The 20,884-nt window shown below is 46.8% G+C and overlaps 1 protein-coding gene across 5 annotated transcripts in view; it reads left to right on the top strand.

Moving 5' to 3' along the window:
• Nucleotides 1-20,884, top strand: part of LOC126871971 (homeobox protein homothorax) — a 503,672-nt gene that overhangs the window by 251,866 nt on the left and 230,922 nt on the right. The gene's annotated exons all lie outside the window — the stretch shown is intronic.

Consider the following 20,884-nt stretch of genomic DNA (forward strand, 5'->3'; position numbering starts at 1 on the left):
ACGCGTAAGGACGCATACAGGCGAAGCTTGACGTTAAGAAACGAGAAACACGAGACTGCCGTTACGGGATATGAGTGACGAGGACGTAAAGGAGCTCGAGTGGCTGTATAATGAAATCGCGGGTCACGCGACCGGAACATTAGATCGAATCCGCGGTTATTTCCCTGGGATGGATGATTCATCAACGAGAAGTAATCGGAAGACTAGCAGGCGTTGATCGTCCTATTAATTCGGTCACAAGACCGTCGATGAATGAACGATTCGACCAGAAACCGTTTTATCGGATCGATCGACGAGTTTGTTTGCCATGGAAGCGTGAAGCGGAATTCGGTTTCTTAAAGTTTTCCACGATGGCTGTGCTCCTTCGTAACAAGCAGTTAGACGTAATGACGTGTGTTTACGCTTCTGAAAAGTTTCCTTCGATCCTGGTTGTTTCGTAGCCGGGGACGGAGCTTGTTATTAGGAGGTGCAGCGAGGATAGAGTCGTGATGTGACCGGGGTAATGTCAGGTTGGTCGAACGTCGCAAATGACAACGGAAAACACGGTATTAATTAGCGATTGGACGTTGTTTACCAGTCACGACCACGGGAACCGTATTGTGGGCTGCGCTTCTTGCTCTAGTCGACTTTTGCTATTACATGCCATTTAGCTAACGGTTCGACGTGCACCATTATTTTTACAGCACTCGGTTAAACCGCGCAGAGAAACTGTACCTCGTCCTTTTCGTTCCCCTTGTCGCGAGACCGATCCGACCTTCTTTCATCTTCATTCTTTCGATCGTATCGATCGTTATAAGTCAGTCTTGCCAGCTAACAGAGAACATTAACTCGAACGTCGTCGTTAACTTCGATCTTTCGCCACGAATTTTCATCTTCGAATCAACGACAGTGCAGTTGCCGCGATCGAATTTGCCGGTTGTCGTTTCAGCAAATAATTAGTCTAATGAATTTCGTCAAATTCGGACGGTTTTCGGGGACGGTTTTTTACTCGAATTATCGTGTCGACGTGGTTTTCGTTCATAACAGAGGGTGGGATGAAATTCGTGTCGTCGAATTTCCGCTAATCCCGGGCTCGGTTCGTTTCGCGGGTCCGCGAAACGAAATTAAATCGTGCGTCGGCCGCGTTAATTAATACGCATTGCCGGTGTGTCGATTCGCGTGCGCGATAGGTAATACGCGGCTCGATTCCACAATATGTAGTAGTTTCTAATTAACGGGAGACATTGCGATCGATCCAATAAAAGTAGGCAAATAAATCGCTGATACCCTGTCAGTACGGTCGACGCGATAAATCAGTACTTTCGGGCAATTATACGGGTTCGTTGCGCTGTGCCCGGTACGAAAAACAAATTTTGAGCAACAAGCATCGATTTTGATCTCGAATTTATTTAACGCCGATTAAGCTGTATCGGGATATATTCGCCATTTATAATGCTCGGCTATCGCGTTATAAATAACTGGTCTGTTTATGCGTTCGTGCGGGCTTTGAACATTAATCTTCGCGTCATTAATGTCCGATTAAAAGAACGAACGAGGGACCAAAAAAATATCAATAAAAAATGAAGTACATGGCGAACGGGATCGTTTGAACGCGCTTTTACACAAACATCGTGAACCAGACAAAGAGAAAGAGAGGGAAGCTCGATTTGAATAAGAAGCAAAGACGCGGTCGCGAAATCCGCGGGGGACATCAACTTTTCCCAACCTTCTGACGTTCAGCGTGCTTATGGATGCAGCATTAACATCGAGAAGTGACAGAAGTTAAGCTCTCCGTGTCATTTCGATGTCTCTTTAGCCCGTCCCTCTCCACTTTCGCTTCCATTCCACTTTCTTCCAGCGAATAACTATCCCAAGAACCTCGGGATCGGGGACGGATCCGTCGAGCTCGATGCATTTTAAAATTGCACGCGATTACGTTGCGCGCGACCTTCCGTCATCGCCAATAATGCATAAAGCCGAATGAATTAATCAAGACTTTGCGTCGAGAACGAGAATAGATTCTTTTGAAAGAAGCATGATTAGAATTTCGGGATCTTGCGCGTTCTAAAATTTCACAGCTACGTCGTGGATCAAGTAAGTCGGATCGCTACGATATCAATAGAATTTCTACGAGCTCTTATTCTACACCTTTCACTTTGAACCCTTATCTACCTTGATCCTTCGTTCCATCGATCGTTGATAACGAACCGTCTGCTTTAGAGCACCTCCTTCACAACTGTAATTCGCATACCTAGTGCTCTTTACCGCGTTTCACGAGCTTTTGATGAATATCCATGCCACAGTTTACCTGAATTATTTGTAGCAATTCTAAGGAAACCTCCGTTTCTTCCGCTAGACAACGCGAAACAAATATTCGTTGGACGAAACTGAAGAAAGGGAGATGCACAAGATGTTGCTACGAACCCTCGTAGGTGAGTCAAGGTGCAAAAGTTTAGCTCGCGAAGGAAAGAGGGGCTTTGGTCGTCGAGGTGCAATGACGTAGGGCGTCGGAGGCGTTGGTGGCGCTGAGCTCCCACCAGCGTATCGATTCCTCGATGCCAGGCAAGGAAACCAAACCCCACACCCCCTCCCTTCGGCTTCCTCTGCCTTCAACCACCCCCAGGCGGCCGTGTCGGCTAACTCAGCCTTCTCTTTCCCTCTTTCCGCCCACCTAGTCGGCCCAACCACTCACCCATCTGCCTCCCTCCTCTGCCACCCCCGTCTTCCGCCCACCGACAACCCCGTCGAACAGCCCTTCCTTCCACCGTCGTTTCTCTTCCGAGCGACGGCCAACTTTCTAGATATGAATTAACAGAGTTACGGAGCTTCTGCGGCGGCCGAGCTTCGAGTTATGCGGCTTACCAACTTGAGAACGTCTCCGTGGCACTCGGTTGCTGCGTCGTAGTTCATGCGTTCACTATTCGCGTCCCCCTTATTTCCGGCGATACATCGATACGATTCGTTGATCTTCGAAATTGCAACTCCCCGTATCGAATATTTCGATCGCGTACACCTTTTGATTTACGACCATTCACCGGCACACAGCGCTAAAGCGATGTCAGGCGTTTTTTGTACGCCTGACACGCGTAGGACTAATAGGGTAATTAAGTCGGACAGCGTGGGAGTGGTAACTCGTCACGAATGCTGATTATCGTCGATGCGTAATCTGTCACGAGATCTGTATTCGATGGAATCCCGTTGTTAGCCTATACACTCTGCTCCCCGTCTCCCTCTTCGTTTATATCTGTTTCCATTGTTTTATCGCGAAACGATCGCGTTTAAATCGCGCCTCGGCGCGAACGTTGCCCACGAATTCCATCGTGTTTCTTGTCGCCCACGCGAATCGTGCGCAATTTCGTCATCGACGCCGGTCGTGTCTTTTCCACGTTGTCCTATTGTCGATCATTAAATTTCTCTTATGATCGTGAATCGAGCGCACGCCCGTGATTTCACCGACACGACTGTGTCGGCCACAAAATTAATGCGTCCTTCAAACCCTTTCTCCCCGGGCCTCGTTTGACCCTTGCACGGTCATAGAAGCATCCGGCTGATAATGCCATTCCGCGGCACTGGGTTAGTGCAAGCACGCGGGTGCAATGTTGGAAGAGGAGGGGTCGGAGAGAGAGAAAGCATAGAGAAACGTGAGGAGACGACGGGCGGGGGTAGGGGCCACCGGTAGTCAACGGAGGAAGGGGCGGTCGTAAGGGATGCGCGGGTAGCGGCGGAGAGGGAAGGGTTTGGGGTATTAAATCATAGAGCCGGAGCGCCTGCCGCCGGTTTACTGCCGGATAAAACGCAGTGACTGTTATGTTATGGACCACCTGTATGCCTCGACCCTGAACTCTCTCTCCCTGTCTCTCTCTCTTTCCGTCGCTTTACCGGCTGCTCCCGAGCCGACTGAAATCTATATACGTCCGAAAACAGCCCTCTCGCGTCCGCGTGTACCCGCGATATTGCTCTAGATTTGATAATTTCGTGAATTTTCTGCGACCTCTGTCTCGTTCATCCGCCAACGACACACTAGAATCGTCCTTAAACTTTCCAAACATTCCAGACACTTCGCCGATGCAGATAGAAATCGTTGATCGAGGGAAGTTACGCATGTTACATCGAGCTTGAACCTAAAATCGTGCGATCGAGAAACAGAATCCTCCCGATGGACGATAAAAATTTGTCCGAGCGCGGCGCGCGAGTGAAAAATAGCGCAGAATCACGCGAGCCGCAACGCTAACAGGCGTTCACCTGCTCGCCTCGGCACTAATTAACGCGTCGCCCTCGACAGGTCTGACGTGCTAGCCGCTTCAGAAAGGAATTCGCGACGGGAAGCAGCCACTTCGCACCTAGTCCAGACACCAGCTGACAAAAACGGGGCCTCGAGTAGCTCGTGGAAAAGAGCAGGAAGCCTGCTCCTTCCCGTAGAAAGAAAAGCCGGGACCACGCTTCGGCTGCGTTTCTTCGTTCCTATTCCGGAATTCTATTCTTTCTCTTCTACCCCTTGCACGTCCTTGGAGTTGAGTTTTTTGTTTCTCCGCGGAGATCGGTATCCGCGATTATATTATAAATATACATGTAACTTTCCAGCGAGGGAGCGTCCCCTCTTGTCGAGAAGACGGACATAGCACACGAGCACCGTCCTCACGTGCGCGAGATACCTGCCGACGCAACCGTACACCATGCGCATTCGGTGCACAGTCACGTGTATTGTATATGGCCGGTACCATATCTGCCTTCGTATGAACCCAACGCGCAACCTTCGTCTTATCTCCTTCTCCTTCGTCCTTCCTTGGCTCGCATTCTGCACCACTACGCTCTATCATCTCTGTCTCTCTCGTCGTTCCTCTTGCTGCCGAGTTCCTCGGCCTACAACTCGCGGTATTAAATACAATAAAGACATTCAATGGGAATTAATCGGATATCTACGTATCTACCGTCCACTCTGGGCTGCATTGTTGCGCTGGTCCCGTGACGGCGCGCGCTCGACCGCCTCTCTTTTCTCTTCTCGTTCCCGCTCGTTTTTCTCTCGTTCACCGGCGCAACTCCTCCTACTCTCCTACTCGTTCTTCGTATTTCACCTTTTTGCCGGTCGAGCCGCCGGGTCGAATGGAGATATTCCGCGGCGGAATAATATCGAGGCACGTTTTTAGAGAGCGCACCCAACGCTCCGATGCACCCGCTTGTCGGCCCTCTACACACCACGCTACCGTTCGAGAGCCTGTGTAGTATGTTCAGTCGATCGACAAACACGAGCACGACGCGGGCCCACGACCACGACGAAGCCACCCTCGTTCGCATTCTCGCGTGAGCGACGTATGTAAGTACCTGCGTACATACGTGCACGAGGTGGATACTTAACGAACCCGTCCCGTGTGCCGCGAGTATGCGGCTTTTCGAGCGGCGGCTTCGTTTTTCTGACCGGAGGGAAAGAAGCGACGCCGACCGTACCGGCTCGATACGCAACGTCGACGGGGAGATTTTAATCTCGATCGGGGAATTAATTTGGTGCCTTGTAGGGAATTGCGCTCGAGGAATCGTAACTGTCTTTAATTCGATTATCGGCTGCTCTCTATCTTTCCGTGGTTGCATTGTGCATTGGGATACCTTAATGTTTTAATTTTGTCGGTAACGAGCTTTTATGCGCATTATTTTTAATTCTGTTCGATTAGATCATAGGAACTTGTCGCTGCTGCTAGGCGACTACGAGGCGATTTATTACGCGGTGGTGATACTCGCTAATCTAATTTTGGAGTTGGTCTGTCCTCGCTATCGATAATATATACGACGTTATTTTCTTCTTTTTTTTTTAATGGCAGTTCGTATATCGCGAATTATGCATCAGCGAGTTTCACGATCGCTTCCGGAAATCTTGGTTTCGAGGAACCTCGATAAACACACGAGCAGTTGCCGTGAAAGTTTTCCATGCTACAGGGTTCTTCCACGTTGGAACTTTTCCTCCGCGTATCAGGACACATCGTCCGCCTGCAACTCTCCGGGAACATAGTCGCGTAAGTTCGTCAAAACTGTCAGACTGTTCGCTCGCGGAGTTACACCGCGCATTAAACTTTGAGCCCTGTTCCAATTCTTGCCACCTGTTTATAGTTAGCCTCCCCTCGAGCGTATCGATTGTTCATTACTGTCGCAACTTTGCGGTGAAACTTCGCCCGGAGCCAATCGACGTTACATTGTAACGTTATACCAGGACGGTGTGTTGTGCTGCGAAGAAAGCCAACTGCGTCTAATGATGGCTATATAGGGAAACTCCGTAGAAAACACGATGAATGATAAATGCGAGTCGAGTCGATCAATGAACACAGAATAAAACACGAGCGAGAGAGATTCATTATTAAAACTTAGGAAAAAATATAGGGTCGTACGCGACATCGTGTACACTCAGGTGTCGTTCGCCGACTATCTACAGAAAATGAAAATTCATCTGCATGTCGATACTGGTAGCAAGCACTCTGGTAATTGCGAGATTGCCTCGGACGTAGACGTTGTCTTATCGAGGACGAACCTTCTTTCTTCGTACCGTTGCCTCCAAGACACCCCTCCCTTACTGTTACAATTATTATTCATCTTATCTCAGTCGATTTGCATTATATTTAAATTTAAATACACAGCCAGGCGGTTACCGCCGCCTTCTCCACCCCACCTGTCGCCTCTTGGTCCCTCCTCCTTGCGTTCTTGTCTCGCTCGGAGCCGACGGGGGCCAGTTTGCCACCCGCTGCCTCGTAACTCCCGGCCTGTAATTGCAGGCCACGCGAAAACAATGCTGAAGTCGATACGATCACGTGACCAACTCGAAATAATTCCTGCTTGTTTTCGACCAGCCGAATCGCGTGGTACCCCGTGAGAGTTCCGTCGGCTCGGCCTCCAGATTCGTCGTCCTCTTTGTTGCAGGCTACGAAGGGTGGAGCGAGAGCGATGGTTAATTAAACGAGGGCCTCGAGCAGTCAACTCGTGTCTGCATATAATTTCTGCTTCGTGATTCTTCTTTCCCCTTTTTTCTCCCGTCCGTGTCGTGCGAGGGAAACTGCTCCGTAATTTCGTCAGGCCATAAATAGAAACGGAAACACGGCTTCTTTATATTCTTTTCTTCTTGTTCTTTCATTCGAAAAACGTTATTTTTCAATTACCTCGAGATATCATTGATTTTCAAAAATATCCCTGTCGAAGATTTTTACGAAGAATTTTCCAACTTCCTTTTTTAATCAACGTCCGATAATGTTCGCGTCGATTCGCATCGTCATAAACATATCAAGTATCGACTATCGTTGCCGACCTGGCCCAACTGAAACATTAGCGGCGAAACGGCGTCATAAATAGCGTCTTAAGTATAGCGTCACGGTGCGGCGTCGACCCTCTGCAGAAAGCAAGACCGACCTATGGGAAGTCCGTGCGCCTAGAATAACGAGCGGTAAAAAAATTCATACATCGTTCTTGATATTGTGATCGTAATTCTCGGCAGCAGAGTATCTCAAATGTCGGAGAGTCGGGAATCCTTCAGCTTTTCTCCCTGTGTACACATGCCGTTTCTTTCATTTTTATTCTTAACCTGATTCGTAGGAAACGTTAGTGGGAGAAAAGAATCGAAGCTTTACTCCAATCCAAGAGGCAGAAAAAGAACGGTATCGCTTCTTTCTGCTATTTAGGAGATACGAGAAGAAATAAGAAGGTGATAGAGAAGGGCGTCGGCGATAAAGGTGAGGTAGGGCGTCGCGACGTCCGTCAAAACGCGCCGGTTGGTCTTTCAAGAGAGCATCCTGGCTCCTTTTCTATCATTTTCTTTTTCTCACTCTTGTTCTCGTACTTGGCCTTCTCTCTTTCCAGCCCCTATGCTCTATGGATTTCGTCGAAGAGAGAATCTTCCACCCCCTCCGTGTTTTCCTCGACCACTTTCCTTTCGTGTCTCTCGACTGAAACGAGCGAAATGCTTCTCTTAGGATCAAGGAAGAGCGCAGACTCCAAACGGCACCGGCGACCCCCGTGAATGGCGACCCTCACAAACCAATCGTATTCCCGTTTCCATCCCTCTTCGCTGCCGGAGGAGACTCCAACGGGAGTTTCCCTCCGCGCAACCCTGTCGACGTCGTTACTGTTACCCGACCTGCCCCTCTTCGTCTTCCCCTTGCCACGTCTCCACCCTTCGAAACGCTAGCTAGCTCGACGATGATCCGACGTTTTCCAGCTTAAGGATGGTGTTTTCGCGTTTTAAACGCGATCTAGGTTTTTAAAGCGACTCGAAGAAAAATCTTCGACTCTAGTCAAGGATTTATCTAGAAATATAAAATAAATAGATACGTTATTGTTGCGTTAAATCATCGAGGATATCGTAAAAATGAAATTAATTCGTAATTAACATTTACAGTTAGATTCTATGTCGCGTACCCTCGCTATGTCTGCGATTCATCGACTTCAGTGGCATATTCAGGAGTCTGAGTGCACGATCGTTCGGGCGTCTACGTGAGAAGGGATGGTTGCGCTTAACGCGACCGTTTATCGTCCGTTATGTAATGGAAACGTTGCCGCGTTAGCCGAACATATTATTCGAATCTTGATCGACACGACGGGGCACGGTGACCGGCTACGATTTGCAATTATTGTCGGCACCGTTATCGACGCGCACCTGTCGTGTTGCTTCGCTGATAGCCAACGCGACACTTAATGCACTGTGTCAGTCACGTGACGGACTTGTGCATGCGTGTCCAAGAGACATCCGTCTATCGAGACCATGTAATTCCCAAGGAATCCTTCTTTTTGTTCCACCATACGTATCTTCTGACGTCCCAAATGTCGCGAGGCGTAATAATAGAAACTGCTGGATCCAACTGTTTCGCGGTAATACCTTCATATAACTTTCCATCGATTCCATTGTTCTATAAAATTTATTAATCAGAAATAGCTGATCACAGAGTAGTTAAGATACCATACGGTGTATTTTTAGTGGTATTCATCTGGAAAAATCAGTCCATACGATTTTCTGCTTCAAAAGAAAAGGAACACGTCGGCGAGCTATTCGCGTTTCTTCATGTTCGGACGTAAAGTACACCGATGCGTTTGTATAGGTATTCGAGCACGGAGAACGGGCGCAAGCGGTGTATCGGGGACGATATCGGAACGGGGCTTCCGGGCAAAGAAACATAAAGAAAGCGGGGGGCGCGCCTCCGGGACAAAACAGCTGACGCCATGGCTGCCGCCAACCTCGTTCCTCCACCTCCGCCACAACCTCCTCCCTGCTCCGTTTCCTACCCGCCTTTTCCTTCTTCTCTCTCCTCTTGTTTCTTTTTTCTCCGCTGCGCTTTCCTTCTTTTCCGCCGTCGTGCCGCCCGAGGGATTTAAAAACAATTCGGTAAATTGCATCCCGGTCCGGAGAGAAACAGAGAAATCGGGCTGAAAGAAGACTGGTTGGGTAGAGGTTAGTAGAATGGGGAACAGGATGTGGGAGGGTGGCGAGGAAGTTGCAGTCAGTATCGTCGTTGCACCGGCGTGATATCACCCCGGATCCTTTCTGCCACGAAAGTAATTAATGCCGGCAAAGATACGCGGGCTGAGCTAAATTCTTTCCACCCCCGCCTAACAACGTTCACGAAAGAACGGCCATCGTTAAAAATCCCGCGGCACTTTTTAGATCGGGGAAAACGGACGTGGAGGGATCCTTGTGAGTTCCGGCGCGCCACGATCAGGACCGAAGATAGCGGCGCGGAACATTGATAAAGTGTCCATACTATTTGTACTGGCGGCCTGTCGGAAATAAATAGCCTTCGAGGTTTTCTTCGTCCGCGCTACCCGGCGAAAAACTTGCTCCTCGTTGGTGGTAGTTAAAAATCGTCGAATTCCAACTGGCAAAATAATCCGGCAACCATTACGGAGCACGATCTATTTTCTATCCCGGTGACAACTCGAGACACAAAAGGAGGTTCGCGTAGGAGAGCTGTTTCTGTTAGTTCCAATTTTCTGAAAAATATAAAAAATATAGGCCACGTAATAGATGTAGTAATTACATACAGAATTTCTTTACATGTATTTGCTATAATCGATGGTTAAAATGCTGGAGAATTCTCAAACGATTAGCTGCCACGATCTATTAATATTAAGATCTATTTTCATTATGCTACGACAAAGAAATGGCTCGAGCTGACGTAATTTTATTTCGTTGGGGCTTAAACGTTATTACGCGCGAATAAATGCACGAAAGCAGAGGCGAGGCGAATTGATTGGCGTCTGGGCCTAAGCCGAGCCGTAAGAATGCAGCGTCGGCGAGGCCTTTGTGTCTCGCGTTTTAACAAGCCACGGTGCATAAATTAATCCAGAAGCCCGATATCGTTTGATTCGCCGCTGTGCCGCCATGTCCGACCAAATGCACCCACCTCTCCCTCTATTTCTCCCTTTTCCTCTCTTCCCGTCTGTGTGGCTACGTATTTACCCTCCCTACCGATTATACTGCTTACCTGCCAATGCACGGTACACTTCGTATGTAATACCTCGCGTACGTGCATACACCTTATGCACCCGCTTCGATATACACTTTTTATGGCCGTCGTACCGTACTACTTCCAATGGTAGTCTTTCTCTTTCTTTCTCTTTGATGTTTCGGTCATCGTCCTCGCGAAACGCTGTTATTTTCACTATATGTCGCGTATAACTTTTGATATGAAATCGCCAAATTTAAAGTGAAAAAATGGCGGAAGATTACTAGGAAACTATTCAATGATAGACTTGTTGAAGGATTGGAATTGATAGATATCATGTAATGATCAAAAGTTATTTCTAAGTTTACTGGATGAAATTGAACGACATCAGAAGTTTATCCTTTCCGTATCCGTGTAGAGCCTAGAAATAGAAATGGAAATTATGTCGCATTTTACAGAATCCTTTTGATAATGTCGGAATAGGTTTCCAAGGTTAAGTTTGTTTGGTTCTCGTTAAATATTCATTAGTATATTTGTTGCCATTGAAAAAAGTTTTTATTTATTCAACAATCGAAGAAAATGTTTTTATGGAGTTCTTTTAATATTCCTTCTTATTCATAGCCAACTCCTTTACTTCTTGCCTGCTTACCATACAGCACACCGTTCTATTGTCAACATGATTGAATATAGGAAATATAAAAAGAATTCAATACACATAGCGTTTATTCGATTTTTTCAAGTTAATTGTCGCGCTCAATAATGCATTAATTCAAAAAGAAAAAATCTGTAGCTTACCCGCGATATTGTCACAATTCCTCAATCTTCTTCTACCATTTGTACCCAAGTATTCATAAATTTCAATTAATTTAGCGAATTGAACACATATTCCTCGTATACGTAATCGCTGGCAACGAATAACGTGAGTGAGCCGTGTTAGTTCAGACAGCTGCCGATATGCGGCGCTTCGACTGGATCAGCGAGTAGTTACCCTAAGCCTCGCTAGTTGGCAGCACAGGCAAGGCGCGATTGGGTTGCATTACGTGTAGAAACGTGAAAAATTCGTTAATTATCTGAATAATTAGTGCGTAGTGTCGTTGATGGCCACTAGTTAATTAACCGACAATCGCGAAGAACTTGCGGACAGTTAGGATGACAGTCGGGATGAGACAACTTTCACAGATAGCTGTTATCTGCATGTAACGCAATGTAAGTATATACGTAAACACGCCATTCATGGAACATAGCACGTAGCAAGTCAAAATTTTACGATAAGCGTACGACGTTTCTACAGCGTCATTTTGCCGATCGGATAAATATCGACGCCGACGAGCTCGTAAAAACGCAACTAATAGAGCATAATCGTGTTTTATGTATTTTTATGGGCAATTCGTAATCGAATCCCTTGGGCGGTCTCGTCCCTACCATTCTGTACCCATAACCCCCCTCCCCCCCGCCGCTTCTGAGCGGCTCTTCGTCATCGTTGCGCCGCTGCGCGGCCGATTGGTCGTCCCTTTGAAATATAAACACAGTGCATTTGCATGTTTTCCGGATTTAATTAGCTCCGATGCGATTATTAATTGCCCGCGGCCACGGGAATGGTCGCGCGTCGATACATCTACCTCGCCTCCCCCCTACCGCCTTGTATTTACAATTTTCGTTCGTAAATAACAAACCGTGGCGACGCCGCGGGTCGGATTTTAACGAGGGAATTAATAATTCGGCAGAAAGAGGGTGACGGGCGGAGAGTGGGAAGCGGGGAGCGGTGGTGGGGAGAGGACGTGGCAGGGCCGGAGAGGGAAGGCAACGGGGCGAATTCAAGCGAGCATACACAGGGAGAAAAGTAACGACCATAATCGCGTGGCTGGGGGTTTAATGGCGACGGATTGACCGCGTACCAAGGTGGCCGCTGATAAGTCGAGTCAGTTGCAAATGGAGCTTTTCTGTGCGTTACTTCGGACGATCGTTAGCGGAGATCGAAGATACGGTTGGTTTCACAAGGGAACGTAATGGTTTGACGAAGAAAATTCGTTCAGAGCGTAAGGCACTGGATGTGTATATGCGGTTTATTTGTAATTTCAGATTTGACCTCCAACCGTATTGCGTAATGTACAAATGTCGATCTACTTTTATTCCTTACATAATTCGTCTTTCTTTTTGGTTTATTTACATCACGAATTTTAAATTGCACTTTCGAATTTAAATCGTGTTTCTCTGAATTACAGTGACTACAAAAAGTATTTACAGAGTATTGTATTTATTGTAACGTTTATATACCAATTAATTGGTATGTGTATATATCCAAGTACATATATTAAATCTCATATCGCCTAGTAATACTCATATGATTATGATAATGATATGTAACGGATGATAAAAAAAATTCTTCGTTAAGGAAGGAAAGTGAAAGAAGCTAAGGAAAATGAAAATATGTACAAATATCTGTCATAGCCAGCGCCAGTGAAAGATATAGGAACGTTCATATTTACAAATAATTGTACGAGGATGTCCCGATTGTTCGATCAAAATTGTGTAATTTATGATAACTAAGTAACTGGAAAATCCAGTGATCCAGGATTTTGCGTCTTGGTCAGAGCAGAGTTGACGTGTTTTAGTTGTTCGCCCGTGCACGTCGAGCGGCGAGTAGTTTTGTTTTTTGGCTGTAATTCAAGTCGGTGTGCAGGGTCAGTCTACCGGGACCAGTGAGATAGTTTATCATCATTTAGTCCTCCCGACCTGCCGCAACATTTTAAATCTCTCCTATCTCGGCCGTGTGTCGCGCTGGTCGACGACATATGCTTCGCTACACGCGCGAGCACGTCAGCTTTCGAGCCTGTCCGCTCGAGGAAAGATTCTTCCTATCTCTCGCCTATCGTGAATTAGTTTTTGCACTCGAAACTTGTTTGGAAACATGGTTACGTCACGATAAAGATTTTTTAACGTCAACCAACTAACTAGAAAAAATAAAAATCAAAATCCCGTTTCTCGTAAAGGTTCTTTTTTTCTTTTTCATCTTTGTCTCTCCTCTTCTATCGAATAGTGCAAATCGAACAGTCGAACGAGCGATCAATATATGCTTCAGAGAGAAGAGAATGAAATCTTTCCTAAGCACAAGCAGGCATAAGAGCGTTTCATTTTAAAAATATCGAGGCTACTCTCGCGTCCATCTCAAATTCTCCCGCTCCGTTTCCACGTAACATTAATTCCAGAGCAAAAGCAAGAGGAAAGCGTCTCGACGATCGGTATATACACGAGATATAGAAGCGAACCGGTGCACCGAGTGGAGAAGGAGCGCGGTCCGGAGGGGGAGGAAATTGAGGGGTCTGGGAAAGGGGACGTCAAGCGCCGTCGATTCGCCCTGAATTTACGCTAAGTGCACCGCTGTTGCAGCGACGGGACCGGTAATTCGGAGAACGTGGTCCCGGGGTCCCGGGGGCGGGTCGTAGGTCGGCAGGCAGAGTGCCAGAAAGAGAGGAGTGAATCGTAGTCGGGAACAGGGCACACGGGTGGTGCGGTTTGCTCGGGCTTTGCGTCCTCCATCGTCCGATTTCCGACCTCCTCCACCTCCTCCCTCTCGGCCTCCTCTTTCTCTCGCTGCGTTTCCACCTTCTGGCTGCACATGCACACAGATTCGGCATTGTAGCGCTAATTAAACCAGCGCGTGTCACGAGTCACGGGCTGACATCACTCCGTGATTCCTGACCACCTCCGACCGCCCAACCACCTACTACTACCTCGCCTCTACCTTCTGTGTTCCGTTCGGCCCCACGTTCTGCAGTTCCCTTCCGTCCCTTTCGGTCTTCTCCTCCTATCTCATTCTCTTTCTATCCTCCTCCCTCGTGTTCTCTGCTACTCCGTATTCATCCCTCTCTCCCTCCACCTCTCTACCGCGCCACGCCGCGACTGGCTTTTGGCTGCCATCGATCAAACGGCCTCCGCTGCGGGCTGCGTTTATAACTCGAACAATCGGACGTGAATACGGATAGGGAAGGCCGACGAGGATCCGTCGAGAATTTCCCTCGACCTGTTTTCTTCCGTCGACGCGACGATAATTCACCCTTTCGTTTGTTGTTTCAATGGAGGCTAGCGAATTCGACTTCGATCTTCTTCTCGTCTCGCGAATTCGGAATAGACACGGTCAAGATAGGTCTCCGCGGAGAATGTAAAAATAGCCGAATTTCGAGGTCCGAGGAATGAATGTACGTATGTATTTTGAAACGCAAGGGACACCTTCGCGAGGCATGACGAAGCGCTCCGTGGAAATTTTCCCAACAAATTCCAGGCTTCTTCTATTTGTGTACTCCCAGGAGCGAATCCTAAAAATGGATCTATGCTTTCGTCAGGGATAGCCTATTATTACGCTCCTTATTACGTTCCCTATTTTAAGACCAGCGTTTCTTCTTCAAATTCCACGGACTTTCGGTTTATTATGTCTGCTGACGTATTTCTCTCAACGAAATGCTTCGTCTGTCTTCGTTTCCATATCGATCTGGAAACTTTTCCCATGACATATAACAGCCATAGCGAATAACGATAATCGATTCAACGCTGTAGACTGATCGGAGCACTATTTAAAGGAACTAATAAACCACGTTTTGCAAGGTGCTTTTATTTCCGTTTGAGACCGTTTCATGGTGTTTAAAAATCCAGCTTACGGTTGTTCGAATCGGCTGGCAAAGGGTGACGGGGAACGCGACGACCGCGCTAAGTGGCAACGTAAATTCGAGCGTCCTGGAAGGAAAGAGTGTTAATTGTGGATTTGCGTTTTATGGAGGAAGTCGCGGAAGCGGAGTGTGTTCGCGAGTGGCCGCGCGCAGCACCGCAGCTTGGTGCTCTCACCTGTCTCCGTTGAGTTACGTTAACACCTTTGTTCGATGTTATCGTCGGTGACCAGGTTCCTTCGGACCCGTTTCCATTACGCGTTTAATGGTAATCGCGCGTTCGCGCGACACACCGTGGACCATAGCTGCGTTTGTCAGCCGCGCCTACGTGCGAGACCCCGATCTGTACGCGCCTACGTGTTCTCCGTGATCTGAAACGCGCGTTTTCTATCCCGGTCCCACTTCTCCACAGCTTATCTTTATTCCTCTTAATAACGTCCACTCGATTCGGCGCGCGTGTCACGCTATCGCATCCCTATCAAACTCGTTTCGTTTTCGTCTCGCCGTCCGTTTATACCATCCCTTTATGACGATTGTCCATCTTGATGGTCTTGAGAGAATATCCAAATGTTGTGAATTGTTCTAAGGAGACTCATCAAATTATTTTTTTATTATTACATACGGACTTTGTTAGTATATTGTTAGAAAGTGGTTTTATTAATAATATAATATTTAATAATATAATATTATTTTAATAACGCGGATTTACAAAGAAGAATGCTTATAGTTAATTCAGTATTCTCTTCATAGTTCACTCATAATATACAGATAGTACTTATCGTTAATTGAACACAGATCTGATGTAGGAGAGTCTAGAAGAGATCTATGTCGTTCTCTGTAGTTAAAATATTTTATCTAGCAATCCGTCACTTTCTACTAAGCTGATGTTTTATACCTGCTCTGTATTGTCTTTGTCCCTCTTCATTTTTTTTTTATATTTATTTATGTTTTCGTAACAGACTGTGTAAATAGCTGTGCTTAAAAATTAAAAAACATGGGGAACTTGAAATATTTCTACATATCTTAAAAATGAGAAGACACTAGGTAAGGCATTTTAACTAAAGAGGGCAGTATATAAGTTTGGAAGAGAATGTGGACTTAGTTTCTCAGTAACCAACTGGCGAAAAACAGGAATTCGGAGTTTGAAAGAGCAGTCATTCACGAAAAACTAATAAGCAAAACGTACCGCTAAGATAGTTTTCAGATATTATGCGGCATTCGTGGGTCGTTGAAATCGCAAGTAATTGAATTAGCAGGTGACTGGGAATCGCGCGCGTTAGAAAGAAGGAAGCGCGAAGGGTAATCGTCTGTCCGGCTGTGGCGAGGGTGTGTTTGTCACGGTCAGGTGGAGAACGGCGGAGACGAAGAGCGGTAGCGTCGAGATAGTGAAAATCGCGCAGCATGCTGCTTAAAATTAATTACTATACTGGCCGGTCAGTGAAGTCGTCCGGCTTGTCCGACAGCCGGCCGTCCCGTAGCAGCGCAACCCACCGGCCATTACAAACTGCGTCCTGTTTATCAATTTGAATTCGAAAGACGAGCCGAGAGAAGACGAGTCCGCGGCCCCGCAACAAATTACGTTTATCGGGCGTCATTAATCACCCGGCGTCTCGAACATCTGCGAACGTCCCTCTCCTCTTTCTCTCTCTGTCTGTTTCTCCACCTCCTCCGCCTCCAGCTTTGCCACCTCCCCCCGGGAGAGAAAGACACCGACTACGCGAAACGGAAAATACAAGCCGTGGTGCGCCTCTGGCGTCGTGGAAAATTCTGATCGTTTTATCGCTGTGATCTTCCATTCTATGCGAAGAACAACTCGATAACGGTGGAAGCTTGCTGGATTAGGAGTTATCGTGTATGTTCTTTCGTCTTCTTCCCCTTCACTCTGATTTATTCGAAGATACTTAATGGTTAGAGAAAAGATACTAACTACTCTACGTAATTTATCATAGTGCCATCGGTGACACGTGGTAAATGAAAAGTTCATTGGGTCTAGTGGGAAGAAGGGACACGAGGATTATAGATTCATTCAATTTGGCGCTACATATACTACAGGTGTTAAGTGTACTTCCTAGTCAAGTAGTTGAATTGTTATGAAATTTTCAATCTATTTATGAATACGAAAGGAATAAAGTTCTTTGTAATTAGCAATTGAATATATCTAATATTAAAGACTTAGAACTAAAGTTTCTCAGTTGAAAGTGTCTTCCGAGGTTGGATGCGCCTCAACAGATGTAAAGTTGTCACAATTTTAACACGACGAATTATTGAAAATTAATTATTATCTCGATATATTCACTGATTCATCTATGGATTATCCTTAAACGAAGAGTCTCGAGAGTACGGACAAGGAAGATCGAGGATAGCTATTCCGAATAAATTTCGTGCCAGTAGCACGTTGGTGGGTGGTATGGGCTGACATTAAGGTTAGATTGAAGTTACCGGAAGAAAGAGAAAAATGTAGAGGAACATGGTCACGGGAAGAGAAAGGCCGAAAGTGAAAGAGAAGAATAAAGAGAAACGGGCGAGGAGAGTTACAGGCGGCGGCAAGAGGAGAGCAGGTGCAAACTTGGCCTGTCAGGAAGTCGCTTACAGCTCGAGGACAAAAGCTTCCCGAGGGACTCGTGCACGCCTGGAAGCAAGACTAGGGACGAAGCTCGGTCTCGGATAGAGAAGATGCCAGCGTGGAAGAAGGTTGAAGGTGGCGCGAGCTGGGATGGGGCCAGCCTAACTGTGAAATAACAGGGTGGCCTCCTCAACCCTCGTTTCAAGAGGATGCGAGTCTCATACGTCACTTCCTTACGGAGAAAGAGGGCGGCGTCTCAGAGTGGAAGTAGGTTATATTGATTTATTTATATCGAGGACGCAACCTCAATACGATGGGGTTTTTGGGAATGTATCTATATCCGGCCTATAACCTCGTCTATGTTTTCTATGGTTGATGAATCCTGCCGTTACGTTATGCCCTTTTAGATGTTTATCTATACCGATCCTTAGGACGTTTCATCCACGTTTAATTCACATATACATTTAATATACAGTTGATAGCAAGCAATCGTAAGAACTGAAAAGACACTTATATGTTGCGTTTTATTTTCGCGCGATGCTGGTCGAAGATTAACGAACGGGTCAAGTAACCCTCAGCCAAGCGAGATTCCAAACGAATTACAAAACCGATGACAGACTACCGAATGGAGTAACACGATGCATGAGGCTGACTCATAAAAAGAGAGCAGAATTGTAATTGAGAATATCCGTGCGATTGGCCAGCGAAAAAGTTCAACGAACCATCCGCTGAAACTGGAAGCACGACACTCGTTAACGCAGATGAATCAGTGGCGGACAGCGGGGGACCCGATACCGATGAGAGATCCATGGACGCGCTGCTCGAATTACATTCCAATTTACAATCGTCGAGCGTATGATAGTCTGTAAAAATAAACCAGAACCGTAGTGAGAGACGCGCTCGCGCAGAACGTATCAGACTTCGGGTCCTGACTTTTCGTCTCCGGTTAAGACGGCGAGAAAGATGAACAAGACGGTCGTCGAATCATCCACCTCTCCTCCAATTCGGCCCTCCTCGATTCCTGACTCTCCTTCCCTCCGATCTTTCTATCTCATTCACTCCGGGTTTCATCTGCTACACACGACTCGACCGCGTGGCATGACTGTCGCTAACACGCGAACCCCGAAGTTAACCCGCAATTTAGCCGCACAGCGATCGTTCAAAAGAGACGTCTCACTTGATGCCACTTAACGAATCCCCCGCTCGGCCCGACTCGTGCTCCGTTTCCAGATGCGACGATTGCTCTCCTCAGAACACGGAATCGGCCGTGATTAAAGTTTCAGGGGCGGAATAATTCATGATGCGGTTCGAGCGCTTCAATGAATTCGAATCGTCGCTTTCGTGTGTCTGCCATGGACTTTCCCTCCGGATTCAATTATCAGCTCGTGACTATCTCGTCTATGAACGATTCGATTAATAGGACGAATTACATTTGCTGGTAAACTGTTAAAAAATTGATCGTTATCAAACGAGATGAATACCGGGAAATAGACAAATAGAATGGAATTCGTGGTATCCGTTTATAGAGCATCGCAGACATTCTCGGACGTCTTTGAAAATTCCCACGATAAATCACGGTTACAGAGTTGACGGGGTGACGCGTATGATTACACCCTGTCTCTTAGCGGCTATAAATTTCTTCACGGCCGCTTCACCTCCACTCTAGGATCCTACAGGTATTCCCGGAGTCCCGTTTCATCGACGACTTCGGGGATAACTGTGACGCACGGTCTGCCAGTGTTTAATGGGTCGACAACGCTGGCGACCGACTCCGAATAATCCTGATGTATCGTTTATTCGCTCGTTCCTCCTTCCAGCGTAGAAAGGCAGGATTCCATCGACGTGAAGCAGTCATTTTCGCTTTCTCCGAAGGATCTCGAGCTGGTCTCGACTTCGTTCCTTCTCGACCCATACTTCTACCTGCCTGAAGCGTCTTTCCTCCCATAATACCGTCCTCGTCTCTGTTATTCCAAAATATTATTTCACTCTCGTTTGTCACACGGATATATTCGAGAAATTCATTCGAATTCGTCTTTCGACGCACGTTGATCCGTGAGTTAGGCGTCATCGAATCTCTAATCTCCTCATCATTAACGTGAATCCAGCTGTCCCCCGAGCCAGGGATAATCATTACTTTCGAATCACTGGTTCGGCCCTGTCATTTGGCTAGGCTACAAATTAACACGACTAACCATAACCGTAACTTTGGGTTAAACGCACCTTCTCCTCGGGCCGTAGAATTAGAATCCCAGCTCCGTTTTTTACTCCGCTGAACCTTTTGAAAAGAGAGAGAGACTTTTACTTTTCGTAGTGGCACCTTAAATCACGGGTAAAATTCTATATTTTTCACGCAAGTTTTAGTTTTCCATCGCATTATCAGGAGCTGAAAGACAGTGCAGTCGGTTTGTTTAATTAGGTGTCATGGATAATAAAATGATTCGTTATTTTGGTCCGTGGTTCAGACACACGAAGGAGGACATCTAATATCGGCGCGCTTGGTCCACAGCTTCCGAAGCAATTTTCTGCTTTTCAAGAATATAATTTTCGCCGGGGGATGGTCGGCTATATTTCCGTAGATAAGACTGTAGCTCCGGCGGATCCGGCGGCCGCCCGGGCGAGACCCTACTCTCTCGTGTGAAATTACTTCGCTCCGCGGCTTACTCTTATCCCCCGGTGCCACCCTTTCTTACCGTGTATCCTCATTCAGCTGGGATCTCCCTGGAAATAAAGTAGATACCTTTCCTATTTTCGCATCCGGAAAATTGCAATACCTTGGCTACGAAACTCGTTCTTGTCCGCCTTATAAATCAGTCTCGCGGCCTCCCGTTTGCCACGTTAATCGGTTCGTGATTCGATCATTTCTCCTTTCGTAGTTCCTGATTATTTTCGTCGTATGTATTTACGTTGCTGCTGAGTGCTTTGATTTATCATCGTACTCTCGATGTCACGAAGAAAAGAAAAAAAAAAAGATATAAAAGAAGAATTTTTTCGAACACGCTACCGTCAACGTTGATATTAATCGACGATAATTTAATCGTGAAATACGAAATATCTCGCGTTTCGGTATCGCCAGTGCATCTGTCGTATCCGGCGCGACGTTACGAAGATTCGTTCGATACATTCCGGTAGGCGGTGAACCCGTTTGAGCGAGTACCGGCTCTTAACGCAACAAGCTCTCCTCGCGCGTTTATCTAATTATTATAATTGTGCGATTATTCTTGGTCGAACGAGCCGCGGCAGGGGTGAGATCGCATGCCGACCAGTGAAGCCAGGAAAAA

This window comes from Bombus huntii, chromosome 12 (genome assembly GCF_024542735.1).
Source record: "Bombus huntii isolate Logan2020A chromosome 12, iyBomHunt1.1, whole genome shotgun sequence".
Taxonomy (NCBI): Eukaryota; Metazoa; Arthropoda; class Insecta; order Hymenoptera; family Apidae; genus Bombus; species Bombus huntii.